The 26,755-nt window shown below is 41.0% G+C and overlaps 1 long non-coding RNA gene across 1 annotated transcript in view; it reads left to right on the forward strand.

The window, feature by feature from the left end:
* LOC117448396 (uncharacterized) overlaps positions 1–26,732 on the forward strand; it is a 52,852-nt gene extending 26,120 nt beyond the window's left edge. Inside the window, exons 2-3 of the long non-coding RNA XR_004552330.2 lie at positions 25,373–25,561; positions 25,954–26,732. This is a non-coding gene — a long non-coding RNA (uncharacterized lncRNA). The remainder of the gene's footprint in view (positions 1–25,372; positions 25,562–25,953) is intronic.
* The last annotated feature ends 23 nt before the right edge of the window (positions 26,733–26,755 follow it).

Here is a 26,755-nt window from a genome sequence, read left to right on the forward strand (position 1 = left end):
TTAGGAACCTGTCCATGTGATTTTTAGTGGGGGTCGACCTGAAATCCTTACCGGGGGGTCCAGGGGCATGCCCCCCGGTAAGATTTTATTTTTTATTTTGGAGTTAAATGCATCAATCTGGTGCATTTTGAGGGGAAAATATAGAGACTAGATCTATGGAAACACCTATATTAAACAGAACTGTATACATTTCAATAATCATAAAATCATGGCCATAACCAATAACATACCATTTCCAATATGAAAAAAACACTGAAACTTGTTTATTAATTTATTTTTGGTTCATTTATAGTTGTGAGTGTGTCTGTGCTCCTGAATCAGCTTCTCCTGTCTCCCGCATCTCCCCCTCTCCCTCCTCTCCTTCCTCTCCTCTCCCCCTCTCCCTCCTCTCCACCCTCTCCCCCCTCTCCCCCCTGCTCCTCTTTGAGGCAGCAGCAAAGACTAGTTTTCGCTCAACAAGTTTTAAAAGTGTATCTTACCTTTTTTCACCTTAATATGTGTTTGCATAACTGGTGACCACACCGTTTGAGACCCACTGAGAACTTAGACTAAGTTAACTATCTAAACACTCAGAGAGTCCTTTACCTCACCTGAGCTGAGGTTATCCCGAGCTTGAATGACACACAGAGACCAATCAAGGGCTTTGATTTATGATCTGTATGACAGTGGCCATGTCGGCAGGCCACATCATGTGGATAGCCAGTCACCCTGTGTGAGGCAGGCCACTTAACAGGCCAGAAGGAGGCGAGATCAGTGCAAGGGAGCGAGGGATCATTGTCCACAAGTTAATCGATCGCAGATGGCGTCGTGGTCACGGACGAATAAAAAAAAAATTATAAAAAAAAAGATATATTAAAAAATAATGGAAAAAAAACAAAAACTTAAATGGGTCGCGAAATATACTTGGGCGGCCGTTAATATACCTGGGCGGCCCGCCCAAGTATAGTCTATGTGTGGGAAACCCTGTCAGTGTTTTTACTTTTAATCACGGGGTCCGTTTGCTTTGGAGATTTGATTGTGGTTTGCTGTGCATGCAGAGCCTACATGTCACTCATTCAAGTACCCCTGACATGAGAGCCGCGCAAGTTTTCTTTTTGTAGCAAGCAGCAAAATAATTGTAACATGACGTGTTTGAGTTAATTGCCTACTTAATATCGCAAATCCTTTTTTTAAATTTAAATCGCACGTCCAGGCAATGTGAATGTCGTGCATGCGCATATCGCGATTATCGCCACGACACGATATATCGTGTCGCCCTACTCGGCGGTCAAGTATATATCTGTATATTTCTTAGCTGACAGTTTTATAACACTGAAGAAGCGAAGCGTAATACCCAAAATGTATGTAGATTGCAGAGCAGAATGCTTTAAACTTAAACCTTTTAACCACTGTATGCACAACATGTGGCAAACTATTTTCAGAACATTCTTCCATGACTGCAGGTTCAAGGTACCGCAGCAATTCTATTAAGAGCACAATGTAAAAAAAGTGGAAACCTTATATTTTAGCTTAGCACAGAAAGTGAAAGTGATTTGAGAAGGATTTCAGGAACTTTTGCAGTCCATTCCTTTCGCCTATCAGGAACTTCTTCATATTTGGCACAAATGTACACTTGAACTTAAGATTTGAATTTGCCAATCAAAATTTACTCACAACACAACACATTTTCATCCACAACTCAATAATTAATATGCTGCAATTTCACAAAATGTCTAATAGGATATGATGAAGTAAAGACAATATGGACCAACAGGGATGGAAACTGCTTCTCAACCTGCTCTCATTCTAGTTTGAATGATCACTTGCTTGTTGTTACACCTCAATTATGTGAAGTGTTTATAGTCTTGTTTATAGTTATGCTATTACACACTATGGAGCAATGTCTTTTACAAGATGGCCCCTGTTTGCATTAATCATGTGCATTTGGGTGATCTTCAGTTCAAATTCAGTGATACCCACAGAATTTGATTCTATTTGTGGGGGCACCGCACGGCACCCCCCCCCCCCCCTCCGGCAAGAAAAGCCAAAGGCCCCTTAACCTATTCGGGTGGCCCACGCATCCACCCCCCCCTCAAATAAGAAAATACATGTGAGTTCATGGCGACTGTAGACAACGTTCTTGTTGCTCTGTGTTGCGTTCTTATTGAGTGAGACACACCGGAGTTGAGGATCTGTAGGGTTTATTATCCCAAAAATATAATTTACAATTTACAACTCAGGCATTTAGCAGATGCCTTATTCCAAGGCGACTTACAATGACCAATTACAGGGACATTCTCCCTGGAGTAACTGAGGGCTAAGTGCCTTACTCAAGCGCACACTAGTAGTGGTGTTCCAGGCGGGATTTGAACTCGCCTGAGTTTTTTTATTTTTATGAGATCCATTTGTGGCGGACGATATTTAATTGTGGCGGCCCGTCACAAATCAATGTATGGGAAAGACTTCAAAAAAGGTCCTGGTTTTAGCCTTAATGTTTGAAAGGCTTGAAAGGCTTCAGCAGCGAATCAGCATTTCAATGCTCCCTGTGCTCTGGCAAAGATTGCAGGACAAACCAGCTGCTTATGGAATAGACAGAAGTTAAGCCTGTGTGTGCCTGCTAATCCTCCCAGGGATTTCCCTTTACGTGCACACGCAATCAGTTGTATATTACATTTAACAGTTTGTCTCATTGGTGGAAAGTCAAAAACAAGTTAAACACAACATCTGTGTCTAGTCTACTAATTAACGTGCTTTGTACAAAGTAAAACAATGGTGTAAAAATGTTTAATTACTGTTTTTAGTTTGTAATACACTTGACATAGACAACCCAAAAGAGAGGGATGATGAAGCCAGTGTTTAAATACCCATTAGCTTTGTTGCTTTTACCCCCTCAAACATTATTATTTCAGTAATAGTGTATCCTGACAGTATAATATTGCCTGAGTAATAGAAACTGATGAACTGCAAAATAAAGAAATACCATCAGTGGAAGGCAGGTTGGGATCTCATCGGATCAATGAGATGTCCGCTGTGTTTTGTTGAGTCACGATGCAACCATTTATAACCCTCCAACAACAAATAGTTTTAAAGCAATACTTCACCTTTTAAAGCATGAATATTGTAACATTGCTCCTCGCAACAAATGAACTATAACAGTGCGTTTTGCGACTGTTCAATGGAGATAACTTTTCTTACATTGCGCCATCTGCCCACCTTTAGTAAGCATGAGATGTTATTGTTGCCTCAATTGAAGCAGTTAATGGCTTTTTGAGCTTCAATATGGGGTTTGTAGGAATTGGCTTCAGGCAACACATTTCCTGACATTGTTGCAAAGAAAAGCCCATAATCACAACATTTGACCAGTGAGAAAAGGTGACTTAAAGCAATATTACATTTGTATGGGCAGTGGAAAAAGCTGTAAACAAATCAAACATACCACAAACTTCCAAAACTAATCTCCAATGACTGATGTAACTTTGATTTGAGTGTCTGCATTCTGACTCTGCACTTGTTTGTAATGGCGCACAATGACATCAATATAAAAAGTGTCCAAATCTCAGTTTAAGGTTTATCATAGACCATTCATTTAGAAGGAATTTATACACACTTGTTGGCATATTTTAATTGTATTAAGTTTATGTGGCAAATGTGCCTAAAAGCAGTTGCCTATTTACACATCCAAATGGCAAGTGTTACGATGTGAGGTGCAGGTGAAAGAACGATACGTGGAGAGAGGGTTTTCTTGCAAAAAATAAACAGGCGTTTTATTCTTAGCCTTCCACATTATTCCACAGAAACACAAACTGCATGCCTGGTGCTGCATTCACCAGCAAGGAACACAAACGAATGCCCCTTCCCCTCTCTTCCCAACCACATTTATAGGAGACGGCCCGCCTTCCCACTCCAACCTGGCCAATCAGGTCATGGTTCTGAAAGCAGAGTGAAGGCTTAAATACAAAATTAAACACTGTTGTCTACCTTTAATAAAACCCTAAAGCAGGGGTGGGGAACCTTTTTCCTCTCAAGGGCCATTTCAATTTTTACAATATCCTCAGAGGGCCGTACAAGTTATTGACCTCTGCTTAAAACAACTAAAATCACAGCCCATTCATTTCATGCTGTGCAAAGAAAAAGCAACCTCTTAATCCAGATATCTCACCATGACTCGCGCATGCATGCACGTGCAGGGTGTGGCGTGACCACCAAAACAGAAAGATATGGACACAAGATGTGTGCAAATGTATTTAGTTTCCTATCCATGTGAACATGATTTAAGTGGGGGGGGGACCTAACCTCCTCTAGGGGGGTTCGGAGGGCATGCTCCCCTGGGAAGATTTTTTTTTAAATGTTGAAGTTAAAAGCATCAATCTGGTGCACTTTGAGAGCAACATTAGGAGATCTATGGACACATCTCTCAACACCCAAACACAACTGTAAGCAGATTTTCTTTTAATTTATGGATATTTGACAAATCACTCCCCTTTCAAACTGTATTCTTCTTTATTAATAACTGTCATATAGTATTTTATACCTGTTTACTTTATTCTATTATTTTTTTTATAACTATAATGATCATATAAAGATGTGCCTTTACCTCACTGGTTGTAGAAAAAGCTTCTTATATTCGTTAGCATAGCTAGCTAACCAGATGCTAATGATAACAACACAGTTATTGACTGTCTGATCAGTGTGACAGATGAGCAGATCGCCACTGGGCTTTCAACTAAAGACACAGACACGCAGAAACTGCGGCATGTGTATGGACTTATCGGTACTGCAATTTCTGAAGTGCTGGAGTGGCGTTCTGGTGCTCTCCGTCAGAACTGCACCCCTGTCAGTCGAGACATATACCACGTGATGACACGTTAGGCTCGTGTTGTGTTCAAGGACCCTGACCTTGGCCAGGAAAAACAGGCACTCCCTTGTTTATTTTTTTTGCGGTCTAGATTTCTTTAATTTTTTTATTTTTTGCGTGTGTTTATAAATTACCTCGAGGGCCGTACCAAATTGTCTCGTGGGCCGTATACGGCCCGGAGGCCGGAGGTTCCCCACCCCTGCCCTAAAGGCTTAAGTAAATTCCTTATTGCATCGCCATAAATATTATACCTTCAAGAACAACAAGGTCTGCTTAAAACGGATAGTTTTTAACCTAATTGACACTCATAAAATCACACATTTCCTGACCAATCGCGTCCAAGACTCCGCCTACTCATACGGCACATATAAGGAGTACTTTGGAGGCGTGCTCCCCCTTTGAGCACTGGGACAAGATGGCCTCCAGGTCTGAACAAAGGAAATGGTGATTACTTGGTGCTTGTTAGTGATGGTGAGATGAAGCCTTATGAAGCTTTCCAGCCAATTGGTTCACAAAAGGGTTCATCTCATGAGGCTTCATCATGGGCTTCATCTGAACACAAACCCCCCTGTTGGTCAAAGTGAGTAAAACAGGCAGATTGGACATCTCAACAGTGTGCTCTATCTCATACCGAGTTCCCAATGAGTAAAGCCTTAGAATAACTCTAAACAACGAACATTAAATCATATTTTCATGTTAACAATATTGCTTTTATTCCAGTTTAATGATTGTGATTGAAAAGCCTAAGGACGCTGGTAAACATTGCAAAGAGGGATTTGTATTCCTTAAAAATATTCATAAACTTAACCATGTTGTAGCCGGAGAAAGGCTAAACCATATCAAAGAATACATTTATTAACTACATTATCTCATTTAGCTGTAGCTTTTATAAACAACAAAACATACGTATTGTTCAGTCGTTGAACCAGGGACCCTGCGCTCATGAGTCAACTGCTTTCCAGCTGAGCCACAGCACACACACTAAAGCTCCCTGAAAACACTGCAACATATTTATTCCTGTATTTATTTGTTCATGTTTTTATTCCTACATTTATTTATGCTTGTATCTATTTATACTTATGACATGTTCCGACCTCTATATAAGTGAGGGTCTGAGCTCTCTTGATTCCATCGTGTCACCGGGTACAGGAGGGGTAATATGGTTCTTATTATACATCCATGGGTATTATGAGCGTCGTGGTTCAACGGTTCAACCGGTCTGAATCGCTTCCTGAAGCAGTCACGTGGTATCGACAGGCAGCGAGGCTTCGTTTGTCATCGATGACGTCACTGGCCCAAAACGATACAAGCCTCGATACATGCTTCACAAAAAGCTTCGGGGATTACTCGACACACGCTCCGAAGCCTCGGCGCAATACGTAACATCACTAGTGCTTGTGTGTTTTACAGACTGACAAACGAATTTAGACACATTTTATTAGTTTGTCTATGTAAACTGTTTTTATAACTTTAACTGAAATAAAGGCAACTCAGAAAAAAACATGTACTACCTTTCTTAACAAACAAATAGTTAAGACCAACATGTTAGTGAGGGAGTGTGTGCGCTTCCTCACAGCAAGTTTGCAACATTAGACTTAATTTACAGCAATTTGACATATGAACATACATCTAATATTCACTCTTCTTGTAGCTCTGTTTTAGTCTCGAGCAACATACACCCTTTAGATGCAAAGTGCTGCATTGTTTGATTTTGCTGTGGATTTATTAGAACACGCCATACCTATGATCTCGCTGGCATGCTTACATGACACGCAAACACACACACATACACACTTCCTGTAGAAATATGTCTGATTAGTTTAATTGGCAACTGGGGAGCTATTGGACAGACTTATCTTTGTCTCTCTGTCTCTGTTTCTATCTTTTGATCACCCTATCTCTGTTTACTCTCTCTATCTATCTAGAATCCAATCTGCCCCCATTCCTTTTGTGTGGCTGCAGATTGAATACCACACGACACTTCCTGATTCAAACACTGACAATGCAGAACACAATGAATTTCAATTACTCAATTCAAAATAGGTCTCAAGTTAATTTCCTCAGGAAATGTCTTTTTGACTTCTCCATTAAAATATGTCAATTGCAATATTATTGAAATGGTAATACTTGCAAAATGATTTTTGCAGTGCCAGACCTGACATCTATGAATACATCAACACATTATACGGTTATTGTTTTGTGTTAGATTATGTAAATTGAGTTCGTAGCTCCAATAAACAAGCAGATGCATCTTTCAATTGAAGTCAGACTTGCCCTGTCAAACTTTGCTTAACATTTCACTTTTAACTTACACAAATAACTGCCCTTGGGTTGACATGCCCTGTTTGTGATGTTAGTAATGGCTCCAGAAACCATGGATAATAAACATAATGTAATACTTCTCAACCATCTAATGCAGAGGTGCCCAGTACGTCGACCGCGGGGGCAATGCTGGTAGATCGCGAGTCATTCATAAAAAAAAATATCCAGCTCCGTTAAAATAGACAAAACAGGTTTTGATCCCTCCTCCCTTGGCCTCCCTGCCACTTAATTCAGGAGTTTACTTGATTGACAGAAAAAGCGACCTATTGCTTTCCAGTCTGTTAACCCAGAATGCAAAGCGATACAAAATCCGTCAAGTGCCGGGAAAACTCAAATTAAGTTAAAGAGACAAACAAGAGACAAACAACAAAATGAGTGCGGGACCGAGCAAGAAGCCAAAGACAGACCACTTCCACCCAGAATGGGAGGAAGAATATGTGTTTGTGATGTCACATTCAAAGGTTATTTGCCTTATTTGTAAAGCAAGCGTCGCTCTGCCAAAGAAAGGTAACGTGGAGAGGCATTATCGGAGTGTTCACCAGGCATATGACAGCGACTTCCCTCCGAGTAGCGAGTTGAGAAAGAGAAAGGTCATGTATTATTGCTACACAAACATTATCTCGCAGTCTTAGTGTCGCCAACTCGTTTCTAACATGCAAAAAGACAAACAAATGGTATGGTCGGTGTATTTTCGACCTTTCCAATCGAGACTAGATCTCTCTCTCCCCCGTCTGTGTGCGAGGGGGCGGGGCAGTTTACACACACGCGGCTGCTACATGCAGCAACACACGGCGGGGATGGCGGAGAGAAGCGCTCCAAGGTGTGGTTAAATGTTACCCATCTTGAGGTGGACAATGCTCCTTGCCAAGAGAGTTTAGCATGTGAGGGCGGTAACACGAGCAATTTGTCTAAACATTTAGCAACTGTGCTCCACATTCAGATGGAGGAGTGCACCGGGTTCCACTGTCTTTCTAGCAGCTCTGTAGCCCCATCCACGAGTAACGTTTACACGTCAGGTGTAGTTAACTACATTATACAAATATGGGTTAATGATTAGAGGTAACAGAGTTACTCTTTATTTTGTTAAAGTTTCAGCTATTCTGTTCACAGTTCTGTCATCAGATTATACGATTTGTTAAAACACTGTTGTTTCTTTTGATGTGAAATATTTATTTTATTTAAATAAAAAACAATGTTAGTTTTGTTCACAATTTGTTAAGTTAATTTAATAATATATGTATTTTTGAATCAAGTATTCATCTTTATTGTCACATGACGTCACATGACTTGAATTTTGAATTGAGCCGTCCCTTATAGATACTATCTCTTTATGTATTAGTGATGGGAATTCCGGCTCTTTTTAGTGAGCCAGATCATTTGGCTCGGCTCACTAAGAAGAGCCGGCTCTTTCGGCTCCTAAACGGCTCTTGATTTTACCACAGTTTACCACGGAGCCTCAGTTTCGCCACTGCGAGGCTCCAGCGCTCGCAGTTCACGCACGTGCTCCACTAGCACCCCCCGTCATCAAGGCTCGCCGGCAGTACACTTTCCGTCACAGGATCACGCCTTGCTGGCGGCGAAAAGAATCCCACCAGACTCCTTTGCCCCTCCGACAGAGGGATGTGTCACTACCCGATCCGTCCCCCTGCCCGATCGGTACTGCGCATGTGCGAGATGGTCCGCCATATTGGACAACTCCGGACGGCAACACAAGATGGACACTTGACACAGTGGCTTTTAGCAAAGCTCAAAAAGAAAACTCGAGAAAGATGAGTTATTGTTATTACAACGTGACTTCACTATTATTTAACAACTCTTTTTATTGGGTTATTTTATTTGGGGTTCAGTACATTGTCAGAATAAGTGAGAAATGGATTTAACTTCTGTTAGACAGCTATCATACTTAATACATATTTACTGTGAATGTATGCAAAAATGTATGGCATATGGCTGTCTAACAGAAGTTAAATTCATTTCTCACTTATTCTGACAATGTACTTAACCCCAAATAAAAGAACCCAATAAAAAGAGTTGTTAAATAATAGTGAAGTCACGTTGTAATAACAATAACTCATCTCTCTCGAGTTTTTCTTTTTGAGCTTTGCTAAAAGTCACTGTGTCAAGTGTCCATCTTGGGTTGCCGTCCGGACTTCCGGACCACCTCGCACATGCGCAGTACCGATCGGGCAGGGGGACGGATCGGGTAGTGACACGATGTCCTTGTCCTTTTTCCTTTTCGTCATTTCAAGCGATAAAAACTCTCGATCTTCTCTCGAATTATTATTATTTTTTGGACGTCAAATGACGGCAAGACGCCCCCCTGGCGGAAGCGCTGCATAGGACCGAAGCTCGTCTAATTATAGTCATGCTGACAGCACTAAAGTAGGAAATTGCACTCAGAAAATAGGAGAGCTTCAAATCATTTAAAAATGCTGCTGCCAGGATCTTGGCAAGGACACAAATTACAGACCACATAACACCCATCCTGTTTGAATTACAGTGGCTTCTTATGTCAGCTGGAATTTATTTGAAACCTCTTTGAATGATCAGAAATGTAAATTATAATTGGATTCCTACATTTTAATGTGGTAGTCCTTTCAAAGTTTTCTGATGTTGAACTTCAGCTCTCCCGAGTGTACTACATGCAAAATGGAACATCTGCACCCATGCCAAGGAATGCACCACTTTTGCAGGTTACACTTTAAACAGAAGTTGAAGGCCTACAATACCTTTTGAGGTAACTCATTATAATTATTACAATTATTAACTAATTGCTATTGTATCTCCTCTTTATTGAGCCTTTCTTTTTAATGTGCAATTGTATTTGTATTTCTTGGTGCCATTTGGGAATTATGCTGGAAAGCACATGCTGTTTTGTGCTTGAAAGGCATTGGGTATGTATTTGATCAACATCTTACATTCTTATTTCAAAAACAGGGTATGGTTTTTAGAGCTGATTCATTATTTTCTTACTTTATTTATTTTTATTTTTACATCATTGTTAAGTGAATATCTTTGATTATTGGACCAAGGGAAACTGTGTTTTGCAATTTAACTTTTTTTTTTTACAGACCCATCAATTTTTGGAAACGGGGTAATTTAATTAATTAATAAACCCTGCTGTCTTAACATTTATGGAACATTTAGCTGACCAATTTATCATAAAACAAGTTGATTCTCAATTTTGCATCTCTGCACTTTGACTGTGCAACCAAACGCAATGAATGCATTTAGTACATCAGTTTTCCTCAAAATGGTTCTCCCATCTCACCTTTTTGATGCCCAGCAAACATATTCTTACTGTATGAATCTGATCAGATCTGGAATCAAATATATGCAGATGAAAAATGGGAAATATACTTGCAGCTGCTTTAACCAACAACATTTAAACTTTCACACAATCACATTGTGTCCCCAGTATCAAGTACAAATGAGATAGATAGATAGATAGATAGATAGATAGTTGGATTTAATTATGATTAAGTCATAATAAATTATTGCTAAACACAGGTTTTAAGAAGAACGAACGTGACTTGACAAATTGTATAAATATGCTGTTTTTCTGCTCATTAAATTATGAGGACTGGATTTTTTGCAATCAGTGTGGCTGTATGGCACACTTAACGAATGGCAGGAATGAAAGAATAATTTCTTTCAATAGGATACAGACAGTGGGTTTCCATGGCTACAGCCTAGTTGCAGAGCCATATTTTTTCTGCTTGCAGTTTATAAAAATGAAGACACTTGAATGGTGATAAATAGCCCATTACCTTCTTTTCAAATTGGCTGCTCTTTGTCTATGTCTGGGATTATTTTCTCATCTCGCTATATTTCATTTCATGTTTTCGCTTTACCGTTTCCCTCGAGGCTGGTCTTTCTCTCTGCGTTTCCAGAAGGCGATACCTTTCAAAGTCAGGGGCATTTGTCTTGGATGCATTAAAGCAGAGACATACGATCCAGGTGGTTTCTGAAGGCCTTTCTTTAAGTGGTTTTCTGTCAGACGAATCCAGAAAGGTCCTTTGGTCAAGGCTCAAATGCAGTGATGTTTTCTGTCGGGAGACTTTTGGCTATTATTGGCAGTGACTTAAAGCTCAGAGGTTTGAGTAGTCTCCCAACACCTTAACACTTTAAAGTGAGCTCTTCGTGTAAAGTGTTCTATAAATGATGACCAATGCAGACATTTAACTCATTAAAGATGGTCACACAATAAGCACATATCAGACAATATATAGACAAAAGGCCATGTCACAGCAACATTTAAAATGGTAAATGTACTTAAAGGAGCCTTTGATATGCTTATTTTCAGGTGTATATGAGTATGTAGTGTCTCAACTGTGACATTTTTACATGCTATAATGTTCAAAAAGCTCTTTATTTTTATCATACTGCCTGTGCTGCAGCGCCTCTTTTCACCCTCTGTCTGAAATCAGAGCCCAGTCTGCTCTGATTGGTTAGCTGGCCTGCTCTGTTCTGAATGGTCAACCACTCATAGAGGTCCTGTCCCTTAGCCTATCATGTAGACAGTGGCGCTGCAAGACACTCTGGGGGCCCCAGGCAGCGGAGATTACGAAACAGAAATGATAAAGCAGCTTTTGACAGCGCGCTATGCATGGGGGTTTCCCGACATGTCATTGCAGTAAATGAAAGGGGGTTTCATGTTGTCGTTGCTGTGGATCTTTTTAATCGACCTTCCTTGGGGGCCCCCTTCAAGCCGTTGCCTGCCTTCCCTGCCGGCAAACAGAGCCCCTGCGCGTACGATGTGTTGGAGCGCTAGCCAATAAGCACAAGTGTTACGCAATGATGTCACTATGTCATGGGAGAAAACAAAGTACTAAAATTGAGGCGTTTCAGGCAGGGGGGGCAAACCTGATTTGCCTTAACCACCACAATGAAACAATACCAAATGTACCAAAGATATCATAAATCAAAAATTCTTTATTAGTCCTACAGAAGGGAAATGTACATTGTTACAGCAAATGTGGCATAGAAGCAAAAGTGGCATAGCAGGTACAAAAAAAAATCATGATTATATATAAAATACTATCTATAAAGGACAAAGATCTGGTGTTACTGATTTAAGCTAAAGTGAGAATGGACAAGAAGAAAAGAAAGGTAACATTTAGATGGACAACATATGTAGATTAAAAACGAAACGGAGTCAACAGTTTCAATATACCGCCAGTTTCTCTGTGCAGAAGAAGAGAGGGTTGCATTACACAAATATAGATTATGTTGTATGACAACCAACCATTGAAACCTGCCTCTATTTTTTTGTTGTCAGGGAGGGCAACCACTGGTTTGTGAAATTGCAGTGAAACATTATCATTTCCAAACACAGGACACATGGCAGAAAGGGAGCGGAATGGGAGTAAAGGCAGACACAACAGGAGAATGATGGAAGAGGGGCACCTGTAACAACCAAAATGGCTGCATCTTACTCTTTGTAAGAGAAGAGTGATGGAGGCGATCTGTGACAAATGAGACCGAGGGGTTAAGGGGAAATGATGGGAAGACCACAAGGAGAGATAATTATTAATGATTAGATCCTGTTAGGACTTTTTAAACAAAATCAATGAGATCGACTGTGAGGTAGGACGGCAGAGAGTGAACGATATAGATGTGGCATGTGGTGGGGAATGTGTCACAATCCTTCTTCAACATAAACACACCCTAGGTACAGTCGGGACAGGAGGGAATGAAGATTAATGACAGGACAAAGACATAATGAGAAACAAATGGTAACTGTAGAAGATAGAGGAAACACTAGGTGGTGGGGGAGTAGATTGTGGAAGGGTGATTGGGGGAAAGTAATTGAAAATGCTCTGCACCATGATAGTTTGCTAATTACAGATGCTTTTATTGCAGAAATAGCCGACACCTTATTTAAAACTGTGATGATGACAGAAAATGAGACAGGGGACGGGAAAATAATAAGACGTGGGTCGTCTTAGAACAAAATGTAACTCATCTACGCAGGTTAATGGCTTGCAACAATGAAACAGAAAGTGAGTAATTCCCGACACACACGCTGCTTTGTTAGTTACTGAGCGGGACTTAGTCAAGGTCATGTTAGTGCCGGTTTCTAAATGGGTAACTTATTTTATAGATTTAATTTGTTTCTGCAGCTAATACTGCACTATCCAATAATGACTTAGTTGTACCTATTCAGGGTCGTAGCAAAGTGGAGTCTATCCCACAATGCATTAAGTGGAAGGCATGCAGCTAACTGTAGACACACAATTACTCACAATCACTTTCTTTCAAAGTCACTTTATTGGCATTGCTTTGGGTGTTTGGAGAACACATTTGAAATATTTGCTGCTGCCCCCTGCATTGGTGCCCCCACTGCGCCATCGGACTGGCCTCATTCAAATGAATGACAGGGCTGTGTTTCATCATGCAGCGATGAACACGGCTTTGTCTAGTTTTGTCTAGTTGGACAACAATGGAGCTCTATGGTACAGATAAATAATCTGTCTCAGTGGTCTGACCTGGTGTTCCGGACCCCTAAGGGGGTCAGGAGATCATGTCTGGGGGTCTTAAGATGGTTGTGGAGAAATAAAAATAATAATCGCCTGTACCAGAAACATGATTGGTGCTAAGCTGTAGGGAGGACAGTTATATTATGCAAAAATGTTTAAATACAAAAACAAATACTATTATGAGGTAGCGTCTGAAAATAGGCAACATAACCAATATGTGTAAAAAAAGATCTATTAATGTTGCCTTTGTTGAGATTTTTCACTCAAATGGTGGTTGACTAGTTATTCATTGATATATCAGCTCTATTACCTCATTCACACCAACGCAACTCCGGTTCAAGCTCCGTGCTAGAGCTTTTCAGGTTCAGAACCGGTTCTTCGGTTTAGCTCCGGCTCTTTTCACACCGCCCAGAGTCCGACTGGTGCTGCGTCATCGTTTGCGTCATGACGTAACCGTTTGCGTGTACAAACTGGATAAAACGCCGGCTTTTTGTTGTTGTTCAGGAGTTGGTCCCGCCCCTGCCCGCGCCTCGACGTAAGCGTGACGTATGCGGTGCTTTTTGCTCTAGCCGGATAATTTGTTGGTGCTTGAAACGAACCGGATTCCGGAGCTAAGAGGCTGCTCAGCTGCGGTGTGAACAGGAAAACCCAGTGCTTTTCAAGCTCCAGCTCCGAACCGGCCCTGAAACACCGTTGGTGTGAATGAGGTATATGAGAGCCCATTTTAGGTTGGTGTAGGATACTAAAAGCATCTATTAGTTACTATAAACACGGCAGCTCTTCGATCCAAATTCTGATCCTGTATCTTTCTTCCAGTCTTTGTATTGGCCATCAACTTTACATTTAAAGAGGCCCTATTTGGCTTTTTTGCGTGTTCCCTTTCCTATAGTGTGTTATATAGGTTTTTGTTCATTCAGTGACATTGTGACATCACTATGTAACACTACCGCTTCTATAAGCCTGCACTCTAACACATTGTACGTGATAGGGGCGGGACATCTCTTAGCCAATTAGACCAATCACAACAGAGCCGGCCAGCTAACCAATCAGAACAGACTGGGCTCTGGTTTCAGACAGAGGGTGAAAAGAGGTGCTGCAGCACAGGCAGTATGAGAAAATAAAGACCTTTTTGAACATTAAAGCATGGAGACATGTCACAGTAGAGGAACAAAATACAAATATGAACCTGAAAATGAGCATAATAAGTCCCCTTTAAGCATATTTTGACGAGAAAACAGACTTGGAGTGTAAATAAATCCTTCATGCTGTGTTTAAGTCTGTGAGACGCACAAAGGCCCTTCAGACAGCAGCATACATTAAATTAGAGAGTCTAACACATTTGATCTGCAAGCAGCATAAAACAAAGGCAATTGTGGTTTGTATTCATTTAATAAAACATAACAGTATTGGTTGTTCATGGAGTGCAGACCTGTAGCGAAACTGTCCCGGGGCCAGGATTTTAGTTTCAGTAATAATACTGTTGGTACTCGCTGTTCTGCAGCAGTGCAGAGAAATGTGAAGTTGAACTGCTGCTGGGAGAGCCAGAAGTACATGAACTGTGGAGCATGTGGTCTGGGCTTTAGCTCAACGAGTGCCTGAAAGCCAGGTAAATGCAGATAGATTTGTTCTCGAGTTAGTCATTGTTTTGCTCAGTCATTAGACGCCCTCACAGCCTCACGTGGATAAAGAAGAGAGGTGGTGAGGCTGAGTACACCGGGGGCGTCATAGGCGAGCGCACTCAACGGGAGGCAGATAAAACACATTGAAACATTTGGGTACCTGTTGAGAGCCATTGTTAAAGGAAGGAGGCCGGCAGGAGGGTATTGGATGATAATTATTACCTGTACAAATGGGAAAGCATAACAAATCCAGGACAATGACAGGACAAAAGGTACGCCGAGAGCAGAAAGACTGAGAGAGCAAAAGCTAGGGAACGTGGGCGAGGTGATTGACAGGTTAAAGTGGTGAACTTCTGTTAAAGTTGGAATAAAATCAATGCAAGGTAAATGTATCCATTCAGAAGGCAGAGCATGTACACAAACTGGACAGAATACAAAAAACAGAAGCCAAGTTCACGTACTGAAAGCTGCACCCCTGGTGTATAAGTGTATTACCAACTCGACAGGTGATGCCTCTGGGCTGATGGAAACATTTGAGCTGCAGCATATGTAGGAATCAATGCCTGCGTTTTCTGACATACTGATGAGGAGTTATCGCTGTGTATAAAGTTGTTCGGTGATGCGATGAATCTTTTAACAGAAGATTTAATTGACAGCTGTGTGGACTGTTAGGACAGTACAGATAACAGTGGGAGATACAGTGGAACATACTGACAGCTGTTGCTATTCAAGGCGGCCACAGTGAACAACTATTCTCAAAAATGGATTCATAAAGAACGTGTGCATTGGGAGCATTTTTTATTAAAATCAAAGGGGCAAAGGCGAGCATTATGCTCAAAATAATTATATCCCTTGGCCTCAGTGAGAATTAGAAGGAATGATAACAAGCAATTATACAAAATCATGGTCAATTTGAGTTCATATTGTTAACCTGAAGATTGTTTGGTACCTTTACACCCAGATGACATATGAAAACCACCAGGACTGTGGCTCCAGTTGTGAATGTGTGAAACTCTGTCATGGAAGGTGTGATATATACAGCAACTAGAAAAATAACATGAAAAGAAATAAATATATCAGCTGGAGACGGCAAAGTCTGCCCCTGATCTCGAGCATTGGATTACACGGGTCAAGGTTGGAGACTGTCGTTTTTGTTGCCGTAACAACCCTGCATGGCTTGCTGGCTGCCATGGTAATGCATTAGAAATAGATGGTGGAAAATAATCGTTCACTGCTGGGTGGGGGGCGGGTTGTTAGATAAAATGAGAGGCAGTTAGTCTGTGGAGGGGGCAAGGACAAAGACATTCCAGTACACAAGTTAGGATTGTTTGGCTGGGAACAACACACAGCGGTATCAATTAAAGAGTGTGGGCCTTTTTTCAGCACAAAGAAGTGACATTGCTCTAGCCCAGGGGTCTGCAACCTTTTTGACCAAAAGAGCCATTTTGCTCCTTTTTCCCAAAACATTTTTTGTCTGGAGCCGCAAAACATATTTCATAGTTTTTTATTGTTATGTCAGACAAAAACTACAGTTTTTTTGCATTTATTATGCTATTTATTACATGATATAAAACTGTTAACCTCTAATAAGAAACAAAGAACTCTTATAAGGAGAATTAAAAATAATACACAGGCCTACTTTAAAATAAATTAAACACAGCACTTGGGGAGTCCTCTGCACATTTGAAGGGGAAACAAATATTATTAAAATGGGCCCACTTTGAAATAAATAAAACATATAGCTGCACCCTAAAAAGAGTTGTAGGTAGGGTAGGTAAGAATGGAGAAACCAGCTGGAATTGCGCTAGAATTTGAAAATACACAACCGGAAAAAATATGCCTCTTCCTTCAGACTTTCTTACAGAGTCCCTCCTCCAACACACACGAACGCGCACATGACCAATGAGGGCACGAGATAAGTTTGTGCACAGATGGAAGGCTGACAGGCAGGTAGGCCATCCAGTTATTTTAGCCGGGCCGAGGCAGATGATTGGTCGTGCTTTTTACAGCGCTACGGCTTCCAGAGATTAATTTTGTATGTATTTATTGTCAAAGCATTTAATATATTCATTGCTATCAGGACGTTAAGAGCATTCCATGGAATTAGGGCTGTGCGATTATGGCAAAAATCATAATCGCGATTATTTGGGTCAATAATTGATATCACGATTATTTTGACGATTATTCATTGACCATTTATTGAACTTTAAAACAAATAATATTTTACCAAGAAACAAGATCAACAAATATGTTGGAGCACACTTCCAAAACCATACTAAACGTATATTATTAATATGATAAATAAAAATAAATTAGACCAAAATAAATTAAATCAAATATGTTGCATTGCACTGTCACAACCTACTGAAATCTCCTTAACATATAGCCAACATTTTTGTAAAACATATTCAACATATTCCACTCAGTTAAACGTTGAAGGCTGGCCAACCGTCATGGTCCAGATTCTCCAGAAGTAACAGGAAATAAATGTTGAACTACAATTTAAGACCAAATAAAAATGTTTAGGCCACCATGGCAAATGCTGGTAGGGCTGCTCATGTCATCTCTTAAAGATTTTTTGCAAGAAACACCAGCCTGTTTACATGGTCTGGTTTCAGAGATGAGCGCAGGCAGGTGACAATATTGCCACCAGTACTGAAGACCCTCAGCCACGCCCCGACACATGGGGTGACGCCGGCCAATCACAAGCTTAATGCGTTCAAGTGCATTATTCTGGCACAGGAAGATTATGTTACAGGACATTAACGATAAAACAGAATATTGTTGTTCTATTTTTAGACACATCTCGCGATCGACTGGTTGGGCACCCTCGGCTAGACCATAGGTCTGTTGTGGTCACAAAGTAGTCAGCTGAAGCCACATCTCTTTCAACTTCCCCACGGCATTTGTCATATAGTGCAGGCAGCGCAGACCTGCTGAAATAATACCGAGACGGCATCGCGTAACGCTTGTCCAACGTGTTGACAAGTTACTTAAAGCCCTGGTTGCTAACAGTGCTAACTGGGCACATATCTTTAGCGATGTGAAATGTAATGGCAAAGTACTTGCAAATAGTGGAAATAGTTTTACATTAAACCCTTCTTTTTAAACGAGTTGCTGCTCTTGTTCTGACATCTTCGCTCAAGCTGAACACTCACAACACATGTCTACTCCCACGTGGCCAAGTGGGCTTTTAGGGAGGGGCGAAAGCGCACCCAGCAAAATAATCGTATTTTGTCAATTATGCTGTTTTCATAATCGTCGAAAGCCATAATCGTAATCGCGATTAAAATACGATTAATTGCACAGCCCTACATGGAAAATAACAAAAAGTGTTTTCTGAAATAAATTACATACCCCATTGAATTATGATTGAAGATCGGCAACTGGCTTCCTCTCCCTTGTTGTTCCTCGATACGTAAAGGCTGCACCACCGTTGACAACTTCTCTCTACATATCAAACATACCGGTAAATCAGCATCGTTTGCTGTGAAGGCAGATAACTCTGTCCACGCAGAATTAAATCCTGTGTTCCTCCGGTACTTTTCTTTGATTTATCCATAGTTCGCTCATCGAGCCGGGGGTTATTCGCCTCCAAGAATAGGCGCTCGCGTGGGACCGCAGCAGGATGTGACGCATATTTTAGTTGACCTAATTAAAACCGTTTTGTTTTTTATTTATGTGTCACAGTATCACCTCAAAATACAAGATACGAAACATTTTCAACCATGCATCAAAATATAAATAGTCCTACAAATACTTTTATTTTATTTCCTTCTTATTTTTGTCCAAGCTCAAGGGAGCCAGAGCAGAGGGCTTAAAGGGCCGCATGCGGCCCGTGGGCCACGGGTTGCCGACCCCTGCTCTAGCCGTTACTTACTGAATGACCACACAGAGGTTTGACATTGTTTAAAGAGAAGCAAGGGGTCAGAGGGTGAGAAAATGTCTTATGAGTAGGGCTGCAACTTACAATTATTAAACATAGCCTCCTCCATAGCCCCCTCCCACCCCCTGAATACATCTGAGTGGGTACAAACCCACTTTATATATACAGTCTATGGTACAAATTGTCCATGTTCTGATCATGAATCGAACCTTTTCAGAAATGCTTTAAAAGTGTGGTTAATGTTGGGGGTTGTTTATTTTTAGATTAATGTTGTATATGATTGTTAAGTGTCTTTGAGAACTACGAAAAGCGCTCTTTAGACAAAAGGCGTCATTTATTTTGTTATTGTTGTTTTAACCTTTTAAGCCCGATTGCCCCCACCCGCGGGGGCAGACGCAGCATCTTGTAAGAAACACCGTCCCAGGGCATGTTCAAATTGAACAACCTATTAATGATGCATACCCACTTAACGGGAAGAAACTCAGCTAACAGACGATATTAACCATTTCTACCAAAACGAAACACAATTCCAACACCAAGCGTCTAAATCAGCACTTAACGAAAACGAGCTAATGCTACATTAGCACATAACTGTCTTTGTACATCATGCTATCTGCACAAACGACATGTCATATGAAAGCTGATATTCTACAGATTCCATTGGTATAAGTCTCACTGAACTAGCAGCCAGGAAAGAGCAATAAAACAACATAAATTTACAGAGCCATATTTTTAAATATGTCTTATCTTTGCTGTTTTGTGATCAAAAGTTGTGTTCAAAGGCATAAAAACAATGCTGAAGGTTAACCTGTTAAGCCCGGGAGCCCCCGGGGGCTTAAAGAGCCTGTGACACGGTTTTCCCCCATCATACAAACCCATCAATTTGAGTACATATTGTCCCCTTGAAAACCGTTACTGAATTGATTTTGGATATTTGTACTTTGATAACCATTAATCTGCCTTCAATGTTGACAATTTCCTGGATCTTCTCGCGGATTCTTCAAGTCCCGCCAAATGATGGGTGATGTCATTGCGGGCACAGCGCTCCAGCTGCACCGTTCAGGATCCCAGCATCTGCATGTAAACCTTTATATATATACAGTCAGATGTAAACGCACGACGGCGCACACAGCAGCAAGCTCAGACAGCGATGACAGGTTAATGTTGAACGTGTCTGAGAGCTCATATGAGGCTGAAGGATCGGTTTATGTTGTATCTGTTAGAAGTTTATGAATGAGGTGCGTCAATATGGGCGATCATATGGTCATGTAGCCAGTGGTGGAATGGGACTAAAAATCATCCCGGGGCTCTCGACCGGCCCACTTCGGTACCGCTAGTAAATTGTCAACGGGGGTAGCGGGGGATGTAAAATACAAATATAATGTATAATGTCTGTGTCTTTGACATTAGCGCTGCTAGGCACCTGTGCCCTGTACTACGAAGCCAGTTCAACAGACCCTGGATATGTTTGAGTAACAAACAAACTAACAACAACAAACTAACAAACGAGATCTCGCTAAGCGGTCCTACGACGCTGGTTATCAACTCGGTAAATCAAGCCAGGGTTTCTCTCTCCAGCTGAGAGCGCGTTCACGTCTAAGACACGAGTGGATCTGACTTTAATTACATTTGTCTCGAGTGTTTCGTCAACATAATGTGTTGCTTAAAATAATACTTCTGCATACAGTCTGTGACACTGTGAGTGTTGCACGGCCAGATGAGGCTGGAGAAGCTGACTCAGATAAGGAAATATATGATATATTATGATATTATATGATCGATGATCTGATTGATGATGTAATATGACTGATAAGTGCGACACGTCGGCATCTTCTCTGCATACGGCAGTTTAAACTGTATTTCCTTTATCCTGTAATATGACTTGAGAGATTTAAACTCCGCACACTGAGTGGATCTCTTTTCTATAGACGCCGGAGGCGGGCAGCGTCAGATAAAATAAGTTATTTAGCCTTCTCAAACCTGAGCCTCACGCGCCGCCTATGGGGGATGTGCTAGTTACTATTATCCGACCGGCGGAGGGTAGGGGAGGAAGTTGGATGGCAGGGGAGGGGCGTAAGTTAAGAAGCCCTTCGTACCGGCCCATCGGGATTCGTCCCGATGGCCGTCCGCCACTGCACCCAGCCCACGTAAACTGTCAACGGGGGGAGCCTCGCTGCGGGGAAACGGTGGACCTGGTGTCCCGATTGGAGTGGGAATAATGATAATAATCCGTGCATTTTATCCATTAATTTCCCCAACATTGTGGTAAAAAACCGTTTAATCCACGTTGGTGTACTAGAACTACAAAAAGCATCGGTTTGTTTTCTCATCAGGAAATGCAGACCGGCACAAACAAACGATTTTTAATCATTATCCTCACTCATCATTTAATGTATCATATGTTCGCCGAATTTACATGAAAGCACTAATAAATGTAGTTTCATCCACTTGAGTTTATAACAACAAAAATAATCGATTTGTTTTTATATCACATCCGACGGGAGGAAATTCAGCAGCTCTCACTCCCGATTTTTAATCCTAATGTAATCATCATCTTCACCACGATCATTTATGTTTATGTCGCCGAATTGACATGAAAGCACTGACAAATATGAATATACTGTAGTCAACTTCATTAAAACGTTATTAACGTGCCTAATCTCAGTAATTCACCATTTCTACGCATGACAACACACTTTGTCCGTGTTTGGCTCTCGAAGCGTTCCCGCATTGACGTCACTTCCGGCTTCCCCCAAAACTTCAAAATGAGTCGAAGGAATTTCCCCGCGATGTTCGAAATTATTGATATTTAACGAAACGGTATCGCTTTTTCTTTTTTAAACTGACGGTTCGAGATTACTAGTAGCCCAATATTTCATTGCACAACAGTTGTTGGGATGGTGTCACAGGCTCTTTAACATCTTGCAAGAAACAGCATCTGAGGGCTTCTTAACATTTAACAAACTATGAATGTGTCATACCCACTTAACGGGAAGAAACTCAGCAACCTGACGATATGAACCATTTTTACCGAAACAAAACACAAGTCTAACGCTGAGCCTCTGAATTAGCACTAAGCTAAGGAGTGCTACAGTAATACACTTGGCACATAACTCACGGTAGAAATATTTTATACTTCATCGGATCTGCACAAACAAGATATCATATGAAAGCTGAGATTCCACAGATTCCAATGATATAAGTCTCATCACTGTGCGACGGCGAAAGCAACACACAACTTCACTTTACGGAGCCAAAACCGCAAATACATCTTACCCTTGCTGTTTTCTGATCAAAGGTTGTGTTCAAGGGTATTAAAACGCATATAAACGCTGCTGAAGGTTAATCCAATGTCTCCGTGTCCCTTTGAAATAATTGCTGATAATCCATCATCATATTTATGCCAATAAACCTAGTTTTCTGTTTTCAGAGCCTAACATAGCTTTCAGTTTGGGCAAGCTGCATGCGCATCACTCTCACTCCTCAATGGTAACATGTAGGTGGATTTAGGAACTCACTCTCGATTCTATTGGCTCTAACGGTTCAAAAGAGGTGTCAATCACCAAAATCGACCAATGGGTTCCAGAGATATGGCAAATTCACCCAAATGACCCCAGAGGTGGGTTCTTTTTTCTAAACCTCTCTAAAAAGGTCAAATTTCACTTGTTTTGCATCAATCTTGATACAGGGTACTTAATATATGTTATAGTTTGTATTCCTAAAGCTTTTTGTCTACTATCCCATCATTCAAGGGTGGTTTTCACTATAAGTAATGGGTTTTCTTTGGACGGAAACTATAATTTACATTTTTTTACTATGTTCAATCTGAATTTACTTTAAAATAAAAACATCTATATTGATTCTGACTGTTCTACATCCAACTCGCAGGTGTATCATTGCTTTGAGAACAAAGATTATTATTTCCCCCTTTAGTGTGAAGATATACTCATTCATTCTGGAATGTCATTTTCGAGCCTGAAAAAAATATGAAATCATCAAATATGTATTTTTCACACATGACTTAGAATGGATAACTATAAGGATATTAGCATTTGGTTAGCATTTTAAGACATTTAAATAATAATTATTATTTTCTGAAACAGTATGGAGCTCAAATGCTTTTTCTCTTGCAGGTTTATCACGTGGTGAGTTCCCTTTTTTATTTCCTCTTTTTTTTAAACACATGTGCTCTCCAGTACAGATTAGCTCTGAGTGTTAGCGAGGCTTGCTAATGTAAACAAAGACGAGATTACGTCCAAAAACATCAGGCATTGTTTCTGAAGGCAACTTACTGTGGGTCCGCTGCCGATATTACGTAATATCGGCGGCAAATCTGTATCCGCTCGTTGTACCCCCGTTTTTAAAAGATTTGGGTACGGAGGAAATGAGAAAGGGTTTTATTTTCTGACGCTGCGTGAGTTCCCCGACACACTGGGGACACATATTTATGTATAAAAGACATCACAAAGTGCATTTTGCATGATGGGTCCCCTTTTTTTCCCTTCAACTAATATTCCAAGTTCAGCAGAAGAAAACACTTAACACCAGTTCATCACAGCACATCAGCAGATCTTATTAGGCGGGGATTTAATGAGCCATACATTAGATTATCTTCAGCTCATTTATATGTATTAGCAATTAACACCTTGCTCAGATGCAAAATTATGCAACCTGATGCCAACTGTAGTGGACTCAGCCAATGTGCCCCACAGAGGAATGGTCATCTGCAAGAATAAACAGCAGCTTTCAGTTCTGAGAGCAGTTTTGTAGTGAGGTCCGTGTCATTGCTTAGTATTCTGCCCCGACTCCTTCAATCTGTATCCTGTCACTCTACTTTAACATTTCCAATTCAGTACAGTGACATTTAGAAATGTCTTGAGTAGTAAGCACGCAGACACACAAACAGGCCTGAGCCAAAGTTTGCTCGTGTTTGCCTTTGCCCCTTGTGATGGACACAGTCAAAGACATTCAGAAATTCAACATAAAATACTTTCTCTCAACGGGCAATTCAAGGCAAGCAAAAGTCCATGCAGAAATAAACAAAAATGATTCATTTACACAATATATAACACAGTTGAAATTGTAAAAGCTTGAATGCATTATTCATTCTAAAGGTGAAGTTACCACTTTGACTGTTCACAAGTCTTATGGCTTGTGAAATAAAACTCTTATTTTACCATTAAGTTGTATTAGTGATCAATTTGTTAAGAAATTGAGGGCTAAGATTAGCAAAACCTTGCTTTTCCTTTTGGCAAAGGGATCGAAAACACTATAAATGAAAAAAAGTTAAGGTTTTTTCAATATAAGAAGAAATAAAACATCTTTATTTAATAAGATATAAGCTTTTCTTGTACTACATGAGAAATACTTGTATTAAAAGCCGATGAGAGCAACGAAAAGTACTATTAGAATTGTGTGTTTGTTATTGTTCGAAATACTTGTGTACAGAGTTCAACATCTGAAGCTTTGTCGTCAAGACCTCTCCCAGGCTTATGCACAAACTACAGGGGGTCGAGTACTGGCCCAGTTACATGCACAGTTTGTGAGAGAGAGAGCAGATGCAATGAAACTGCAGAACGAGGGCTGCTGGAGACACAAACTGAAAAAGAGGTCATTCTGGTTAGGGGAGAGAATATGAGAATGAAAAAATAAGAGAGGAAGAGGATCAAGGTGGAAAAGGAGAGGAGGATTAAAAATGTCAATATGAGGCTTAGTTTGGATTCACACCAAATCAGGCGTTGCGAAGAAAACGCAAGTAGTCCATTTCATTTGATCGCCTGTAGTGTGTTTAGGTTGCTGCGGTCGGGACGGCAGGGGATGGCAATTAAAAACCCTACAGCTAAAGGTCGAAACAGTACCAACTTTTGGAGGAATGCGACACGAAGTCAGGCTGCATTGGCTAATAATGGAACCCGAAGACTCCCATGGGAAGAGAACATTGTTTACCTTGTCTGTCTTGCCGTCTTTGCTGCACAATAGCTAAACCAAGAAGTTCATTTGATTTGTGGACATTTGTTAGAGCTTGGGGACAGGAAATGGAGGGAAAGTACCGGGCTAGATTTATATATTTTTTCTTTTCTTTTGATGTTTAAAGGCGCTTGGCAAACTGCTTTGTTAAATGGTTAAAGTTCACAAGGATGGGCCATTTAAACAACACAACCTTTCGCTACATGCAGCCTGATGGCTAAAAAACGCTAACACTTTTTATTGCTTTTCTTTTGTCCCTCAGGTTTTCTGCAGAACAGGAATCCAGACTTCAGGCCAGAGTACCACAACCTGGTACGAAATTACAAGATGATTTAGAAAACTTCATTACTTTGCCCGGAGGATTGCTTTGTGCCTTAGGAGTCCAGGTTTCAGAGGAACGAACACACATCAAATGTAATTGCAGCAGGACGACAGCAGTGTGTGTCAGCAGGTGAGTTAAGCAGGTGTTCTTTTGGCATCACATGAGCATGGGCAGGGCACGCAGCTGGCAGAAAGTGGGCACCACAGGGGTTTTACCCTGGGATTACAGTTTAGCAGATTAGAGCTAAACAGGAGTCACCTCAATCTCACCAGCCTCATGAAATGTACGCTTCCAGCCAAACACACACACACCGGCACAGCTGTAGAACACAATACAATTTGTGCAACTGGCAGAGGGTGCGCTTCCCTAGCTTAACACCATACACACATTAAGTCACACACACACACACTGCAATGCAGGACAGACGCTTCCCCCTCCTTTCATCCGGTCGCCCTCCCAAAGCCAGCTGTAGAGAAAATGAGATTTTGGGCTGATTGGTTTTGTCTTTTTTTTTTTTGCAGCCTCTGCACATCACTACTTCCACCACTTTCGCCTTCCCTTGGAGCAGCTTCATCCCTGGATAAACCATCGTGATGGAAAACTTTCCGTTGGTGGGGCATCAGACACTCTGCTTGTCTTGCTTTGATTAATCCTCCAAACGTTCTATTTGACTTTAAGCTTTGAGTTTGATTGTTTTTTCATCTCTATGGGTACAGAGAAGAGTGGTGAAAGGACTTTTTCGTGATTTCTTGATACTGTCACAGCCAGGCTTGGCAGAACCTCTCATAGAAGTGACATCTAGAAGATGATGGCATTGAATGCTAAGCAGTAGCCGAGTTTTTTCTCATCTCTTTACGATGCTTAAACATTTTATCCAAACTTTAAAAAACTTTGTCTGAGGGAAGTGAGAAGAAGAACGTCATCAGAGGAGTGTTTCACAAAGAAGCTTTCTGTGAAAAGACAGACAAAGACAATGAACTGGAAAGGGAGGGTTCAAGCAGAAGACAAGAGACCTTGATACGTAGATAAACGAGGTGAAATGAGCCTCGAGAGAAAAGCAACAATCTAAGGAAAAGCAAAGAGAATACAGAGAAAGCGGCAGATAACAGAGGCACTGAGCAGCGGAGGTGAAAAGAGAGGAAGATGGGTATCTTTTCGGTCTAGCATGGCAAGAGACGTGATGGAACACCCTTCAGGCCCGTCCTCCTCCCTTCTCCTGCTCCTCCTCCCATCTTCCCTCCCTCTCTACGCTGCTCTCAACTAGGCTGCCAGCTTTTCTTTGGCTACGTCGCTTCATTGCAACGAGTGACGGAAAAGAGAAGA

Source organism: Pseudochaenichthys georgianus, chromosome 6 (genome assembly GCF_902827115.2).
Source record: "Pseudochaenichthys georgianus chromosome 6, fPseGeo1.2, whole genome shotgun sequence".
In the NCBI taxonomy this organism is placed as follows: Eukaryota; Metazoa; Chordata; class Actinopteri; order Perciformes; family Channichthyidae; genus Pseudochaenichthys; species Pseudochaenichthys georgianus.